Here is a 17,230-nt window from a genome sequence, read left to right on the forward strand (position 1 = left end):
GATGAAGGGGGAAAAATAATACATTATTCTGCATGAGAGAGTTGGAGTCCGCTGACTCTCTCTTTCACGGAAAAGTGGAAATAGGAACAGTTACATTACGGAGGTCGTTCGACCCGATGAGGACGATCACAGGCCTCGCAAAATATACGTGGTAATCCACGAGTCTCCTCAATTGGATGACTTTCTGCCCCGATACACACAAGCCGATGCGGGCAGGGCGAACTGTTGTAAGAAATCACAGGGGATGAATATGAGGAGAAATTATTGGAGAAGGTATTTCATCATAGTATGAGTATGTACTTACCTCCCTCCAACCGCCACCCCAAATGCGCACCCAAGCGCACCATATGGGAGTCGCCCAAGAGCTGATGTCCGAACATCACTGGCCCTTCCATGGTCCGCTACTGAAATTATAATAATAATAATAATAATGATATATTCGACGTTAAACACAATACAATGCAATAGTCTTCGTTAAAGTCAATGATATACTAGATGAAATGAATGAATGCAAATGCAAATCATGAAATGCATTCATAGAGTAGAAAGCTTGGCTAAATATCCACAGGTGGAGACAACGCTTAAACTTGGGTAATGAACAGCCTCTGGCCTCTCGAGGTAGGTGGTTGAAAAGGCACAGTTATATATGGTCAAAAGACTTGCTTGTTGTTGACAGCCTACATTGAGGCTGAATGAGATTATTTTTTAGCATAGTGTTATGATGGTGAACGTCACGACCAGTTTTATGGCTGTCCAGGTTCATTTTTACATTTATAAGACATTTAAAATACATTGACCATACAATGTCATTATGCCTCGGAGAGCAGCAGGGTTTGCGAAAGTTCACTAAATGCTTTCCTTTGCATTGTTTGTGTTGTCAAGACACGAATGACGTTTGCATGCAACCTAGCCCCCCCCATTATCCTCCACCGCTTCCCCCACTTCTAAAAATAAAAAATAAAAAAGTTGAAAGGTGATCCAAAAAGCATTTTACGTATCTCTTGGAGAAGCAAAAAAAGGAACACATACGGAGAAGAGAAATTGCAAAGTTTGCGTTGCATTCTCGCGATGCCGTCACTCATGCTGACAAATTATACCACCACACGCGCCCTCTCACTTCCAATCCTCTTCACTTGCGCCCAAATTAACTCTATCGGATTGTATTTACAGTGGTAGGGAGGAAGGCACACCACTAAATGGCCCATTGAAAGGGCTAAATTGTCCAACTGATAGGATGATGTGATTTTATTTTTCACCACGTAGTCTTTTACCTTATCGAGTAGTTCCTTCACTGTGTTACTATCACTAAACAGTATGATTTGCTGTCCCAGCCAGGATTGAATTTGTGTTTTCCGGTACGCTGTGTTGGGAATTTTATTGGAGATTTTGGAATGATAACTCGCATTATCCATCACTATAATTGACGGCCGGTCCAACCTCCTCAACAGTTCTTCAAACCACCAAGTAAAACAATCCGCATTCATGTCTTTGTGGTAGTCGGAAAGCGGATCTCTACTACCTGATCTAAAAACTAATCCCATACCTTCGATAAAGCCCACCACACTAGATCCTGCATGTGCTACGATTAATCGCCCACCCTTCCCTGTAGGCACAGGCATACCTCCTTCTCCCTGGAAATTCACCCAAATATGACGCTGGCAGTAATTTTGGTTGACCCAAGTTTCGTCCAAGTACACAATCTGTTCGTAAAGTGAGTTCACTCGGTGAGAGTGCATGATTTTCAGAAATTTCATCCTGCACTCCCTGATGTCACTGCGCTCCATCAATATTCTTCTGCCATCATTTCCCAGCACATATCTAAACCCCAGGTTGTTGAATATTTTTCTAAAATAAGAATATGAACCACGATATCCTGCAGCTTCTTGGAAAGCAATTCTCACCCTTTCCACTGTTGGATATATACCTTTATGGTACATATTGAGAAATATTTGACGTACTAAATCCTCATCGAATCCGTCAATTTTACTCCGATTCGGATATGGCCCTCTCTTCTTCCTCTGTTTCTTTCCCGATGTTCTTGAGGAGCGAATAAACGTAGCGGGTGGACAAGCTACATGCCGTGGCTGTCTTTTTCACAGCTTCGCCGTTCTCATTGCGAGAACATCCAACGTTGAAAGCAGCGAATTTACTCCGATGCACCTTTCCACGGTTGGGGACGTTCTGGTCATTTTCACTATGAGTTGATGCTGTTGGAGATGTTGCGAGTGGATATAAATGAATTCCAAGGGATTCATCATGCTCGCTACCCGACACTTCATCCAAACACAGTCTTGCCCAATCCACGACAGAATTATCACAGAGAGTATCAGGAGGAGTTGCCACAATTTCCTTGCAAAAGAATTTGTAAACGCACATAACGCGTTCCCTTAGCTCTGCGGAAAATTCCTTAGGCATGGTAACACAAGAGAATTACACAGGCCACTGAAGTTGAGATTTGCTGGGAGGGTTTCGATGGACTGACACCTGCAGTGGTTTAGCCACAGTTTGACGTTCGAAGGCCCAGTAAGATCATTAAAAATTTCTTAGAATCCAGTAAATCTATTGAATAAAGAAAGGATCACCGAAGCGGACAGATTTCTGAAAACTAGGGTCAGCGCAGATTATCTTCATGTTGTAGCGCCCCCGCGGAGCGCCCCGTATCCTTTCTTTCATGGTCGTACGTGAATATCTCAAGGGTTCATGCCAACGGCACTTGGAAATACTTGCTAATGAGTTTTTCCCAGAATTTGAAGTGCCGGAGCTTCATGCGACCATCGAACAAGGTTGCTCCTTTTGGTTGGTGGTACCATGGCTGCGAAAAATCACCACGGAAGAATTTTCTTTTCCAAGGGTTTTCCCCCAAAACCCAAACATCAGACGATCAAGTAGTGGAATTCATAGGTTCGAATCAGTGTTGAAATTTTATAACCAATGGACTTCAGGTAAAAACGAATAATGAAAGGAAAATGTAAAGAAATGAAAATATTCCGTATAATTTGGAATTCATTGGAATAAGTTCATTTTGGTATTATGAATTTCTTCATCCGTTTTAGAGATTCATAGGGTTTGGAAATGAGAAAGTTCTCATTTATAACCGCAGAGACGATTACCCCATACCTGATTACAATCGATTTTTTTAATTGGTTGGTGAAGAATTTTATGTTCTGCATCATTTTTTGCGTAGTCATGGAGATAGCCGATGAGAATAATATTCTCAACCCCCAACGATGAATAGTGGAATCACTTTAAGTTTAGACCCGATATCTATTGTAGTGCATCATAAACAGAATTTCTATGTTAAAGACCGGCGCGTCGGCGAGGCATTACGTTCGCCTTCGGCGATTCTTTCAGGTCGCCTCTTTAGAAGGTTCGTACCGGGCGCGCATTGAGTCAAGAACCGGTTAACGGGATTGGACGCCGGCAGCCAATCGGGGTTCCTCTACCATGGCCAAATGGGCTTGGGGAAACTCTCTAGTGCACAGAAACTCTGCGAGCACTATAGCTCACCACAAGATTGAAAAAACGTTATGCATGCTAATGAGTTATACTGCCACACACTGTTGGAAATGGTGATATTTTGATGCAATCCCTTCATTTTAGAATTTTTCCACCATCTACTATTTAAACAATTTTAAGAAAATCTACAAGATAGAATATATGATTGATGGCTACTTGTGTATCCATCCAATACTTCCATTGTTGTTGCCAATTGTAGTGAACAATTTACATCTTTTATTTAAAGAAATGGAAAAAATTGTGCAGCGGTAAGGTGATAATGTGAAGTGGTTCAGTTTGGGGCGTTAGCGAATAATGAGAGGGGAAATCCTATTGGGTTGGGGTTCCAACACGGGAAGTGATTGGCTACTGTTAAATAAACCAAGTGAAGAGGGACCCTACCATAGCCGGCATTTGGGATTGGAGTAAAGGAGGAATTGCCACTGGTTAGAGAAGGCTTAGTACTTGGTTATTGGGATGTCAATGACGCACAGTGGTCCCAAATCGAAGGAAGCTGGAAAAAAATTATAATGTCGTAATTTCAAAAATGAAATTTGGTAGCAGATTTCAATCACTTGAATCCCATTTCGACAATTTTTTTATGCTATCCCATTATTTCAAAAATATTTGAGCTATTATTCAAACAATTTTAAGAAAAACCTATAGTATGGCTGTCATTGCAATAGGCAGTAAGTTGTTGTTAATGAAGAACTGAAAACAGTTTCACTTTAGGAACTAACGACATGAAATTGACAAGATTCGAATCCACGACCATCATCATAGCCAGCGAGATGCCGAAATCAGAAAAAATACTCACACTTATTCATTTATCCAATCCAATTATTTGATTAATCACACTAGATGAAATAAATTGACCGATACAAAGGGCATTGAAGAGAGAAATGTTTCAATTTCAATAAAAGTCACTTACATGTACTACAAAAACGAATTTTAAAACAATTGTCATCCGATATCACCCTATCTTACTCAATGTCACCCTGTAAATCACTTAAAATAAGCAGATTTTCACCTCAACTCATAGGCTATTTATCTGCCGCTTCAAATTGTTTCAAAAACCAGAATGTAAAAATGAAAAAAAAATGAAGAAAACAAGTCCTGATAAAGGCAAATATATTCTCCCAGGCGTTGATGTAGTTCTGAAGTAAATATTTATTATTTCAACTGACCATAAGTTCATATTCTAAGAGCTGCTGCAATAATTACAATGTGTGGCTTAGATATTAAAAGTCTTCCAAAGATATCATCCATAAGAGGTGTCTTTCATCCTAATTGGCTGTTGAAAAAGTGGCTATTTTTTTGCATGAATGGATATGTAAGTTGAAGTCATTAAGGTTTGCAAAATATGACTATATAATTATCAATATTCTTGTTACTACAGAGCTTCAAAGTCTGCAAAAAATACTTAATTCTTTTGTGCTACAAAAACATCCTGTGACGTCAGAGTGCAAGTAAGCAGATTCGCTCCAAGGCAATAACAAACAGTAACGACCATAACAGAGGCTCACCGAAGCCCTGCCCTATCTGTGGAAGAGGTACAAGACACAAATGGCCCGCCACGTGCAGCGCGTTCATCCTGATGCGTTTGCTAAACGTGGAAGGGAGGCCGTGGAGAGGTGTGACCTTCTTGTGACTGCAAGGCTGTGACCTTCTTGTGTGGGAAGGGAGTGCATCCCTACCTAGAGCACTTTATTCTGAAAATATTTGGATCCTCATGGAAGGACTCCCCTGGGGACATGTCCCGTAGCCTCTCATGCCTCGGGATAGAAGTTATCCCTTCAGGGTCGACCCTCGAGGAGGCATGCAGAGTTGGTGAGGAAAGAGGTAATGAAACACTAGTGACGAGTCGTCCTCCTTGGGGACATGATATTTCTTCATAATTTCATAAATGTACTGTTTTCGGCAGTGGGAAATGGTTTAACCCTTTGGATACGGCGGAGTTTTCGTCTTAGCATGACTTCTGTACTGAGCCCCAAGAGACTTCTTTCTCGTGGTACGGAGCATTTTTGGAGGACATTCGTTAAGAAGGCTCTCGCAGAACCTTTTTCGAGGGACACAGGGACTTTGCATTATCTCATTATCTCGGACTCCAAGAGTAGTTGTGCTCCCTCCTTTCCGGGTTTACGACCATACTTGCGGCATTGGTTCGCAGTCAACTTATGTATTGTGCTTATATGTATTTAGCAAATGGATAATAGTTGCTTGGACGTAAATTGCAGACTTTGAATTGTAGTCCTCATTTTTAGCTGAGCATTGTCAAATTTTAAACGAAGTTTTAAGGCCATTATTAACACATTTAACGCAGCAACAATTTCCATGTTAATGTTCATACATAACTCGAAATATAAGTTAATATTTCTCATGTTTCGTTTAAAAGTTGTAAACGCTACTCAAAAGACAAATAATTCAATTCTTAGTGTATATTTCCTGAGAAATGAACAAATATACATATTTCGAAAATTGACTGCATAAATAATTTAATGGTTGCTTATTTCTTCTCCAGAAATGATGATTTAGCTGTGCGCAGTTGAGGAGCCGGGAAATTGAAACGTAAGATATTTTCAATGAACTAACCGGTACGACAGTAATCTAGAGCTCATTTTGTAAGTCATTTAACTACTCTCATTTACTCATTGCTTTTAACACGTTGAGTACCGGCCACAAGTTATAAAACCCCACTGAAAAATCTAGCCATTTCTACTAAATTTGAAATTTTTTTCAAAACATTAGCATCAAAAATATATTTGTATTGATGTGTATTTCAATAAAAATGGAATATGCTCTTTTTTAGAACAATCAGGGGCTTCTCTAAAAATAAATGGTGGAGACAAAAAATTCCCTAATTTTAATATTAAAAGTGCTGCATGTTAGCTGCTTATTATATTCATACAAGTACAATCAATGACTTAGAAACTACTTTGAGCCATAACCCAGAAAATGGCAACTTTAGCAAAGTTAACAAAATCGTTATCCTTATCGCAGAAACATGGTTCAAAGACAAACAAGATTGCTTTAAAAGCAGGAATGCAATGAAAACGATCATTTCTTGATGATGGGATGGATTGATTGATTTTCAAATTGCTGTCAGAGCGGTCAACTTTAGGGGAGGAGGCCACCGGCTTAGAGGGATGAAGATAAGGCCCAGCAAGGGTGAGCTCGTCGAAGAAAGGGTCCCGGATGAGCAACCTTTCGGATTACACCCATGTCTCGTGTAGCGCAAGGGATGCCTTCCTTGGGGTCATTGCGCTATACGAATTTGCATTATACGAGAGCGTTTTAACATTGGGAAGATAGGGATGCGGTCCTGGTAGCATAGGTCTTGGGTATTGAATTTCCTCTAAAACATATATATTCCCATAAATAGGCTTAGAAAACATTATTTATATAAACGTTTATAGTTTAAAACATCTTTAAAGATAGTATGCACGCATTTGAAGACATTTATTCACGTTAAAAAAATTTCTTACGTGCTTTTGAAATTCCCTCCTGTCGTGCGGGTGGGCTAACATCTGCCATCTCAGGGGTTCGTAATGCATTGCCGGCAGTTGACGATTTTTCAAACCAGTCTAAAAACAACTATTGTGTCACCCAGGCCCTTTTGTCGCTCATCGAAGGGACAGGCAAATGCTACTTTGAATGCCATTTCATAGCTAGCGGAGTTTATGAATGATAAATCATTTTAATTTGAAGTCCTTCGAGTCATTAGCAGCTACGTGAAACAGTCTTTAAATGCCTTGAAACCTAACCCAGGTTTTCCTTCCCAGGTAGATAAGATTCCTATTTTTTGCCATTTTCTCTTGGTATTTACTCTGCATGGCTCTATCGAAATCACCTTCTACTGCTGAACTGTATTCTTGAGACGCAGAGGGCCTACGACTGCGGGGAGGGAATGAAGCTATTGTGTTTGAGACTCTATAGGGGACCCTATTATATGTCGATGCTATTCATGCGCAACTCGGCCACCGCTCTACTTCTCCCCCGTGAATACCGATGACCTTGAAGGCTTTAGCGTAGACCCTCTACCTGGAAGTCAATCGCCCAATAACCTATGACGGCAAAAAATGTCACAAACCATATTGCTGAAAAAAAAAACTCATTTCCACTAGCCCCACGCTTGATTAATGATCTAAATTAACTCATTCTGTTAAGGAGACGAGATAAATTACTTCGGTAGGCCGGCTTTCTGGACCCAATGACGAGTAATACTTTTGGCCATTGCACAGCGATGGATTTCGATTAATATATAAACAAAAAAGAAGATTTGAGGCAAGCAATAATATTAATATGAGTAAAATGATAGAAAATTCGTGTGCACTTAGCGCAAGTTCACGTTTTATCACGAGAGCGTTTAAGATTTGTGATTAGGCTACACTGCGTTGCAATTTTTCCCCAAGGAACAAATTTGCGCTATATCGAAATTGCGCTAATCGAAATTGTGCTATACAAGACATGGGTGTACTTGATCGAAAGTGCATGATAGGAAGAGTACGTTCACAGCAGTCTGCCGTGCCAACATACTAGATACGTTCATAGCAGTGAAAGGGTTAAAGATAATGAAACACAAACACACAAGTAATTGATTCTTTTACGCACCACAAATTTCCGCCGATAGCTTTGGATTTCAGAAGAAACGTCTTGCTCGTATTTCCACCATTTGTGGTACCGCTACCCGCTTTTGGAATGTCTATTAAAAGACCCATTCTTGTCCTGAAAGTCTGCCACAATTCTTTGCGAAAAAGGTTTGAAATTACAAAACTCGATTTTAAAGAAGTGCCAATTTTCTAGTCCCACTGACTTCATATACATTTCGTTAAAAAGTGCCACTTCCATATGCATACATCAACAACACTTTTAGGATGAAACATCAACAAAATTTTAAGTACTGTAGACCATAACATGAAGGTGTAGAGTCAGACACAATTTTTGGGCATGTTTTTATGATATAATCACTGAAAACCATCGATCCGCTGGCTTTATTCCGGAAAAATACCACTTTTGCAACACCTTATTATGAAGAAAGACACCTCATGGTGGTCTGATAATTTTTACAAAGCAATAAGTCACCTTTGAATGTAAGGATTCAAAACTCCCAAGTTCATCCCATGGCTGGTAGTGGCTACACAATATATTTTATTACTCGATGTGAAATGGCAGACAAACTTACCCATATTTCAGGTCTGGTTGCAGACACAGGAAGCTACACCTCTGACGGTCTCCATCCTATCAGGCTGACCAGGATCCTTCAAAGCTGACTACATTCCACCATCTTCTATCTGACGCAACACCTCTGCTTTTCCTTGTGACCACACATCTCGGAGCACTAGATAAGAAATAAATAATATTAGAACCAACTGAACTTATAAAGAGTAGAAGGCCCTACTGCCTTGAACTAAGAGCTTGAGTATGCACCAAGCCATGGAAGAAAACTCAACATGTTATTCAAATTATGCCAACAAACTAACTTTGCATTTCTTTACAAACAAAAGTAAACGAGCAACACAAATGTAAACTCCAGTTGCAAGAGTCAAGTAGCTGCAATTCTAGAAAAAACATGGCAGTCGTGGGACTGCCGTTGGATGTGAAAACTTTTTATTTGAAAACTTTTTGACATGGATTGACATGAAAAAATGTACAAGAAGCCTATGCAACAAACTGGATTACAAATTTAAACTCGGAAAAGCCAAGATACTAACAGAAATTCAAGAAAATAATTTTTATAACTACTGCTTAGAACAAAATGGACGAGTATTGTCAACACTAAACGTAGCAATTCTTTCTGCTTCAGAATATATTTTCATACATGACGAATGAGCAAATACAAAACTCTTTATTCCCCTCCCTTTGTTAACAGCGAGGCAGTGACGATTTTGAGGTGACGGTCACGCAAGTTCAGTTTATTTTACCAATCTGAAAAAAAGTGCGCCAGTTCAAAGTAAGAAGTTTTCACTTCAAAACTGTTATGCAAGTGTTTCCTTTTTTATATTTCTTCAATATATAGTCATAAACACTCATCGAATTATATGGCACAACATTCGAATAAGCTACTCAAATTGAACGCAAAAAAATCGAGTCACAAGTACACGCCTTTTACCCACCTACAAAAGCTCTCGGTGTGGCATAAGAAGTTTTCACTTCAGAAGTGTTACATACAAATATTTACACATGCAAAATTATTGTGTTGTAAATATTCAATATCCATCTTTATTGGATATTTTTTTCGAGCATTTAGTTACCACCTAAGATGAGAAATGTAAGATAAATTGGATCATATACCAATACTTAAGAGGTCCGTAAAAGTGGTTTTATTTTTTGCTTATATACGTGCTAAATGAATGATAAATAATGGTGAATGATAAAATAAATGATAAATAACGGTTAGTTATTTTACATTTAAACAAGAAAGTTAAAAAAGTGTCACCATAGGCGACAAGTTTGATGGATTCACAGAGGTATTCAACTGAGCCTCTAAATCCAGGATAATCACCTCTGGTGTCTCCCCCAATTTCACAATATCCATGTGCATAAATATGAAACAAGCATAATGAGAGACATGATCAACATATGTATGCACGAAGATAAAACAAAGAAGTGGGGTAAAACCTGGGAACATAATAAAAAATTTCTTTCCTAATCTGCTATTCACTGAAGTTATGAGCTCACCCATGGCAGTTGTGATCGTGGGACCCCGTCCTCCGCAGATGTCTCAGCGTCCTAAAATTGTAAACATTAAATTGCTGAGAATAAACTATGTTTCCGAGTAAAGAAACACTAGACTTCGGGTGATTAGCATTGACTAAATTAAGTATCGGTCTTGTCTAATATCGAGTGAGAACAAATGGTCGACTCACATAAATAGGGCATAGCCCGTCCACCTCCCCGTTCAAAACAACCGGTGTTTCCTCCAAATGAACGGAATCCGTATCCTTAGACATGAAAGAAACAAAAGGGAGACATTTTACACTAATGTTTTTACAATTGAAGAAGTGGGATAAGTAACAAAGTGAAAATTTTCTTATCTAAATCTGCTATTTACCAAAGTTCTGTACTCACCTGTGACAGTTTTGATTGCGGAGACCTATCCACCACAGATGTCTCAGCGTCCTAAAATTTTGAAAATTAAATTAACGGGGATGAACTATGTTTCCGCATAAGGTAAAGGTAGAATTTGGGTGATAAGCATGCACTAAAATAAGTATCCCTCTAGTCTTATTATCAAGTGAGAGCAAATGGTTGACTCACATAAATAGGGCATTGCGCGTCCACCGTTCAAAGCTACTGGTGTTTCCTCCATTCCAACTGAATCCGTATCCTTACCCCTGAAGAAAAAAGACATTTTTAACTTGTGTTCGTTCAAATGAAAAATGAAGAAGTTCAATAAAATCCAAGCACTTTCTCACAACTCTCCTCTTCTCTTTCTGCTGTACACCTCTCTTTAACTCACCCTCACAGGTAATGGCGATGGTGTGGTAATCTTCTTCCTCGATATCTCGGCGCCCTAAAAAAGCAAAGCATAACATTTCCTGAGATAACCAAATAATATCAGATGAAAATTACAATACAAATTCATGATAAGGTATTCTTAAGTAGCCCATGGCTTGCCACTTGCCCTTTCGAATGTGCCACAGGCTACATCCAGAGTAGAGAATAATCTGAGAAATGTCCTCCCCTGAAATTAAGAAAAATCTAGGTAAGAATTTCGCTAAAATTAGCACTCCAACTTTCAATATCATATTTTGAAACAGTTCTTCCTTTACCTACCTCGAGGCGTCGGAGGTGCCTGAAAAATATCTGGCGTCGCGGGAAGACTCAAATTCTCAGATGCAAGAAAAATGGTCAAGTCATTTATGTATCCCTAACAGAGGATAAAGAGACCCAAAGTCACATTTTTGCTTATGTTGGTTCGGGAAAGTGAAAAGTTGAATTTGGATGTTTTCCATGATATGCAATAGGTATTTTTCTAGTCTAAGAATCAAATATAAATACAGCGTTCACTCACTGAATCTCCGACATCTGCCTCCTGCTGGTGAACCTCGACTCTGTCCTAAGTTATGAATGAAGAATGAAGTAAGACATTTGCAACAGATGTTTGTATGATTTGAAAATGGTGAAGTGGAGTGCAAACTGTATACATATACAACCTCTCATCTATTTCTATTTTTCACCCAAGTACTCCACTCACCGCAGGCCACACTGCCTACTCCGCAGCAGTACCTTCAGAGTTCTGTAAAGGAAAACGTAACATTACAGGGCGTAAAGTAAGAGGATACATGGGATACGAGAAGTGTCCCATATACTTATAAAAAGTGTAAATAATTCATTCACTTACATCCGGGAGATTTTCAGTCTCCACCTCGAGGAGAGCTGAGGTATTACATGATGGAGGCGATGCAGTCGACTCCCCTACCTCCTCCGATGTCTCAGTGTTCTGAAAAGGAAAACATAGTGTCAATGGGGATAGCGTAAACAATTTTCCACTACCAAAAACGACGAAGTATATTTATGAGAATATGAAAAATATCATGTGTCCACGGAGGACGACCCGTCACTTACCCCGTCAACATCCATCTCCTCATCCACCCCGCATGAGTCCTCGAGGGATAACCTCAACCCCAAAGCATGCGAGGCTCTCCCTTGTTTCTTGAAGGGTGTCTCTCCATACTGCACCGAATGCATTCAAAATAAAATGTTCCGGGTACCTGCTGATACCTTTAGATACCAGACAGGTTACTCCCCTGGAACATTTTTCTATAACATCCCTTCCGTGTTTTTTAATCACTGAAGGTGCATCTTCGCGTTGAGAAACTACGGAACACGCATTAGCCACGTCCAACCCTTTGGACGGATGGGAGTGGAAAGACCTCATAATCTTATCTCATCAAGTTCAAAGTTTAGATTTACTGAATTCATAATAAATTTTATTAGCGTACGATTATCGTAATTATATGTCAGAGACTACAATTTTTGCCTGTGTATCATCAAGGAATCCGGAATTTTACATATGAGTGATGGTAGGTCAAACCTGTGAGATTAAAAGCGATGATCTGTCCTATTTTGAGCTTAAATTTCTCAAAATTTGTTATAGATTCAACAATGACCTTCAGTGTATCGTATAAGAATTTGTATTCTATGGCATATAAAGATTCGTAAATTTCTTTCCAGTGGTTTTTTTTCCATGCATTTTAAGACCAATGGGGCCTTTATATTCTAATTTGGGACACCTTTATTTCTTGAGCCACTGGAGATCCGAATTAAAATTTTGAAAATGCGTACTTATAAATCGAATGAATTGTATACTCTCATTGGTAATAAAAATGTATCGAATATATATGCATATATATTTTTTTTATTTAAAAAATAGAGACACACTATAAATATTTTAAATACAATTTATAAATATAATAAATATTTTAAAAATTCAGAGATAAACCACACTTAATATTTTTAAAAAATACACAGATAAAATGCAATAAATATTTAAAAAAAACAGATATTAAATAAGATAAATATTAAAAAAGTACAATTCTAAAAATTATGTGAATTCCTTTATAAAATTCATAGAAAATTAATCTGGGAAATGTCCTTTCCTGAAATTAAGACAAACCTAGGTAAGAATTTTGCTTAAATTAGCACTTAAACTTTCAATATCAGAATTTGAAACAGTTTTTCCTTTACTTACCTCGCGGCGTCGGAGGTGGCTGAAAAATATCCGGAGTCGCGGGAAGACCCAACTCCTCCGACTCAAAGAAAATTATGAGGTCATTAATGTATCCCTAACAGAGGATAAAGAAACCCAAAGTCAAATTTTTGCTTATACTGGTTCGGGAATGTGAAAAGTGGAATTTGGATGATTTCCATGATATGCAATAGGTATTTTTCTAGTCTATCAAATATAAATTTAACATTAACTCACAGATTCTCCACCATCTGCCTCCTGTCCGGGAACCTCGACTCTGTCCTAAGATATAGATGAAGAATGAACTTAGACATTTGCAACGGATGTTTGTATGATTTGAAAATGGTGAAGTGGAGTGCAAACTGTATATATATAAAAAAACCTCTCATATTTTTCAACTTTCATCCAAGTACTCTACTCACCACAGGCAACGCTGTCTCCTCCGTAGCTTCAGAGTTCTGAAAAGGAAAACGTGACGTTACTGGGCGAACAGTAAAAAGCTTCATGGGATATGAGAAGTGTCCTGTATACAATAAAAAGTGTAAATAACTCATTGACTCACATCTGGAATATTTTCAGCTTCCGTCTCGAGGAGAGCTGACGGAGGCAAAATTCCCACTTCCTCCATTCTTCCGATGTCAGCGTTCTAAAAAAGAAAACATAATGTCAATGGGGATATCGTAAACAATTTTCCACTACCGAAAACGAAGAAGAATATTTATGAAAAAATGGAAAATATCATGTCTCCATGGAAGACGACCCCGTCACTTACCCCGTCAAAAACCTTCTCCTCCTCCACCCAGCATGCCTCCTCGACGGATAACCCCGAAGGGATAACCTCAACCCCGAGGCATGCGAGGCTCTCCCTAATTTCTTCTGGGGAGTCTCTCCATATTGCACCAAATGCATTCAAAATAAAATGCTCCGAGTACCTGCTGATTCCTTTAGATACCAGACAAGTTACTCCCCTGGAACATTTTTCAATAACATCCCTTCCATGTTTTTTATACACTGAAGGGTGCATCTTCTCTATGTGGCAGACTAATTGGGTTTTATATCTTTTACCACATATAGGGCAGGGTTTTGGTGTGCCCCTACCCTTATTATTGGAAACCATCTTCCATTTGATTTTGGTATTCACGTCCATATATCTAAAAATAGAAGAATACTTATTGAAATAGGCACGAACGTTTGCAAGGAGAAGCAAAAAACTACGCCTGCCTCCTCGAAAATAACAGTCTATAATTAACCAAGTTTACAGGAAAGGAAAGGTATGTTTGTACAAATTGAAGTTAAACAGGAAATATCCAAAGGTGAATTTTTCAAAATTTACTTTAAAGCCATGGGAGGAGGGAAAAGGTGTCACAGAGATACTCATGAACTAGGTTAATACCTAATAAGATGAAAGGCCCTTCCTTCTAATGAGAATGTACAGTCGGATTCAAAAGTATTGCAACAAATGGATTGGCGCCACTGTCGCCGCAGTTAGGGAATCGAGTTTCGGCATTTTCTATCGTACCAGTGGGAGGGAAATTTGAACAAAGTTCCCACCTCCCATAATATTTTTATAACAACATTGTTAAAGGGAAATGTAAGCGAGATATGTGCAATGTTTAATACCACATAAATTACGCGGCTCCTGCTAGATAATACAGTGGAACTTGGTTAGTACGTTCCTCCTTAGTACGTTTTCCTCTTTAGTACGGCGATTTCCCTCGGTCCCGGTACCATCCGAACAAAATACAGGTAAAAGAATTTGGTTAGTACGTTTGAAAAAATTGCGCTTTCCTGGTTAGTACGCTCAATTGCTTGCCGTGACGCAACCCGCAATTCGTTCTTAAGTGTCTTCTTAAGGGTCGCAAACGTCTGAATTCATGATTTAATTTATTATTATTAGCCATTAACATTCTTCCATTCATTCCACATATCTTTTTTCTACCGTAATTTATCCAAATGCATCTCTGAATTCTTGTGACGTGCTGAATAATAAAATGCGGCCATTTTTCGGGAATGTCTGACTATGAAAAACTACAGCCAATAAGAAGCCCCAATTTTCCCCACCCCGAGCTTCTCACCTTCTGTTGCCTTTGGAGCGCTTGGGAGTGCCCACTGCTGCGCACAAAGTTCGTGAGTGGGCAATTGTTGCTATTGCAAGAGTTATCATGATGAAGAAATGAGTCTTAACGGTATTAGACAATTCCGACATTATCTAAAGTAGTACTGCTCCATAAACTCGACGTCGTGCGTATTAACTTGACTACTGTTGCGGGAGCAGACGATTCTCTGGATCTCCACGCGAAGCTTAGCTTAAAAATACTTGATCTCGGAACGAAAGCAGACGACATTAGAAAAATTTTGAAAGTAAATTTCAACTGTTTAATATAAAATTTTCTTGTAATTACGTCGTAATCTAATAATCTTGCGTGTCATCAGTCGATATATCGATCGATTTTACAATCGAAATGGTATCATTCCAGAAGCGAATGTCTACGGCTGTTGCCGTAATTTGAAAGTCAATATAATTTTGCCCAATTTTTATGATGTTTAAAAAACCAGTTGACTTACTCCGGGTTGTTGTTATATTCTCCGAGTACGCTGTGAAAAAGAAAAATGACTTGTCTTCGCTTGTCTGAGCTTCACTCGTCCTCGTTCTGTAAATATATATAGGATAAATCACGGGAGATAGACGCCGTAATCATGAAATCGTCTCCGGGATGTCCATGAAAAATTGCAATTTTTATTCACATGGTATTGTTTTTCATGGTAGCGCTCATTTTCTTGATTTTAAATGTGAAAAGAGTTCAGGAAGGCGATCCTATGAGAACTACCGATAGTAACTGTAATTATGACGACTTTTTCACTGATTGCAATAACCCCGACTGCTATTATTTTCTTTCCTCGTTAGTACGTTTTCCTGGTTAGTACGTTCATTTTTCGTGGTCCCTTCAGAAACGTACTAACCAAGTTCCACTGTACATCTACGTCCAGAACGTCAGTGTATCTTCTCTCGTAAGTTGGTCGACCCATCAAAGTATGCTGTCTACAATTAACGCTGAAGCTTTTTGATCAGCGATAGCGAACATAACATACACATAAGATATATTGAGGTAATTCGCGTCCCCACAAATGCCGTTGGAGTGTTTTCTTTCGGTCTCCGTGGCGAGGTTTTTCCTATCTTTGGATTCATATTTGGACTCACCGTTTACCTCATATCACTACTTGGCTCCGTGGCCTAGTGGGTCTATACCTTATGATGTAATTTCGTGAGAGTCCTGCGAGGGATCGAGTCCAAAGTAATTATACTTTTTTCATTTTTTAAAAGATGTATTCTTAACATCAACATAATCTATGCAGGTTACTCAAGAAAAATTCAGTACTAAATTTTTTAAACGAGTATAGTTATCTAACTAAATGTAGCCTCCGAGGAAGTCCACATTGCAAAAATCCTTGCATCACATGAAGTAAATTTAGGAGCAGTAATGCAGGGAACTAATGATAACTCCAAAGCACCTACTCCAGGGAAAGCCATTGTATCTAAATTAGTTAGCAGTTTCTGAGTGATACACTCATCTAATACACATTAGAGAGGAAAAGAGCCCTCCGAAAGGCAATCTAAAAAATATGACATTAACTTTGTCGCAATTAATTGTCATAGCGTTATAAACAAGAGTGCTAAAATGGAGTAAAAATTTCATGACGCAGACATGATCATGGGAACAGAGAGTTGACTAACGAAGGATATAAGCGACATCGAAGTTTTCCCTCCAGTATATAAGATCAACAATTGCGATCGACACAATGGAATAGGTGGTGTAGTTTTTAACAGTTAAAACATTAACCTTATCCTATTAACTATACGCCTTAACTTATATTGAAATAGATAGTTTTTGGTGCACAATAAATCCACGAAATAATATTATTTTTCCCAATTAGAAAATCAAGTATCTGCATTTACTTTTTCAATCCCACATCTGTAATTTTAGATTCTTACACTCTAAAACCTAAATCAAGCAATACATAAATCCCCACAATCTTAGTAAACGC

General features: G+C 38.7%; 3 long non-coding RNA genes across 5 annotated transcripts; all 3 read right to left on the minus strand.

The window, feature by feature from the left end:
- Positions 1 to 99: 99 nt before the first annotated feature.
- On the minus strand, positions 100 to 9,094 carry LOC124172426. Its single transcript, XR_006868164.1, has 3 exons — positions 8,678 to 9,094; positions 305 to 404; positions 100 to 222 (listed from the first exon to the last, which is right to left on the minus strand). It is a non-coding gene; the product is annotated as an uncharacterized LOC124172426 (long non-coding RNA).
- A 1,085-nt stretch (positions 9,095 to 10,179) lies between these two features.
- LOC124172438 lies at positions 10,180 to 11,542 on the minus strand. 3 transcript variants are annotated; one of them, XR_006868168.1, is made up of 5 exons: positions 11,272 to 11,542; positions 10,753 to 11,179; positions 10,564 to 10,614; positions 10,362 to 10,436; positions 10,180 to 10,224 (listed from the first exon to the last, which is right to left on the minus strand). It is a non-coding gene; the product is annotated as an uncharacterized LOC124172438 (long non-coding RNA). The 3 variants fall into 3 exon arrangements; XR_006868169.1 differs by lacking the exon at positions 10,180 to 10,224 and having other exon boundaries at positions 10,256 to 10,436; positions 10,753 to 10,829; positions 10,955 to 11,179; XR_006868167.1 differs by lacking the exon at positions 10,180 to 10,224 and having other exon boundaries at positions 10,256 to 10,436.
- A 1,463-nt stretch (positions 11,543 to 13,005) lies between these two features.
- Positions 13,006 to 13,815, minus strand: LOC124172215. Its single transcript, XR_006868084.1, has 5 exons — positions 13,749 to 13,815; positions 13,609 to 13,644; positions 13,424 to 13,468; positions 13,190 to 13,283; positions 13,006 to 13,097 (listed from the first exon to the last, which is right to left on the minus strand). It is a non-coding gene; the product is annotated as an uncharacterized LOC124172215 (long non-coding RNA).
- Between the last annotated feature and the right edge of the window lie 3,415 nt (positions 13,816 to 17,230).

The sequence above is a fragment of the Ischnura elegans genome (genome assembly GCF_921293095.1).
Source record: "Ischnura elegans chromosome 13 unlocalized genomic scaffold, ioIscEleg1.1 SUPER_13_unloc_1, whole genome shotgun sequence".
In the NCBI taxonomy this organism is placed as follows: Eukaryota; Metazoa; Arthropoda; class Insecta; order Odonata; family Coenagrionidae; genus Ischnura; species Ischnura elegans.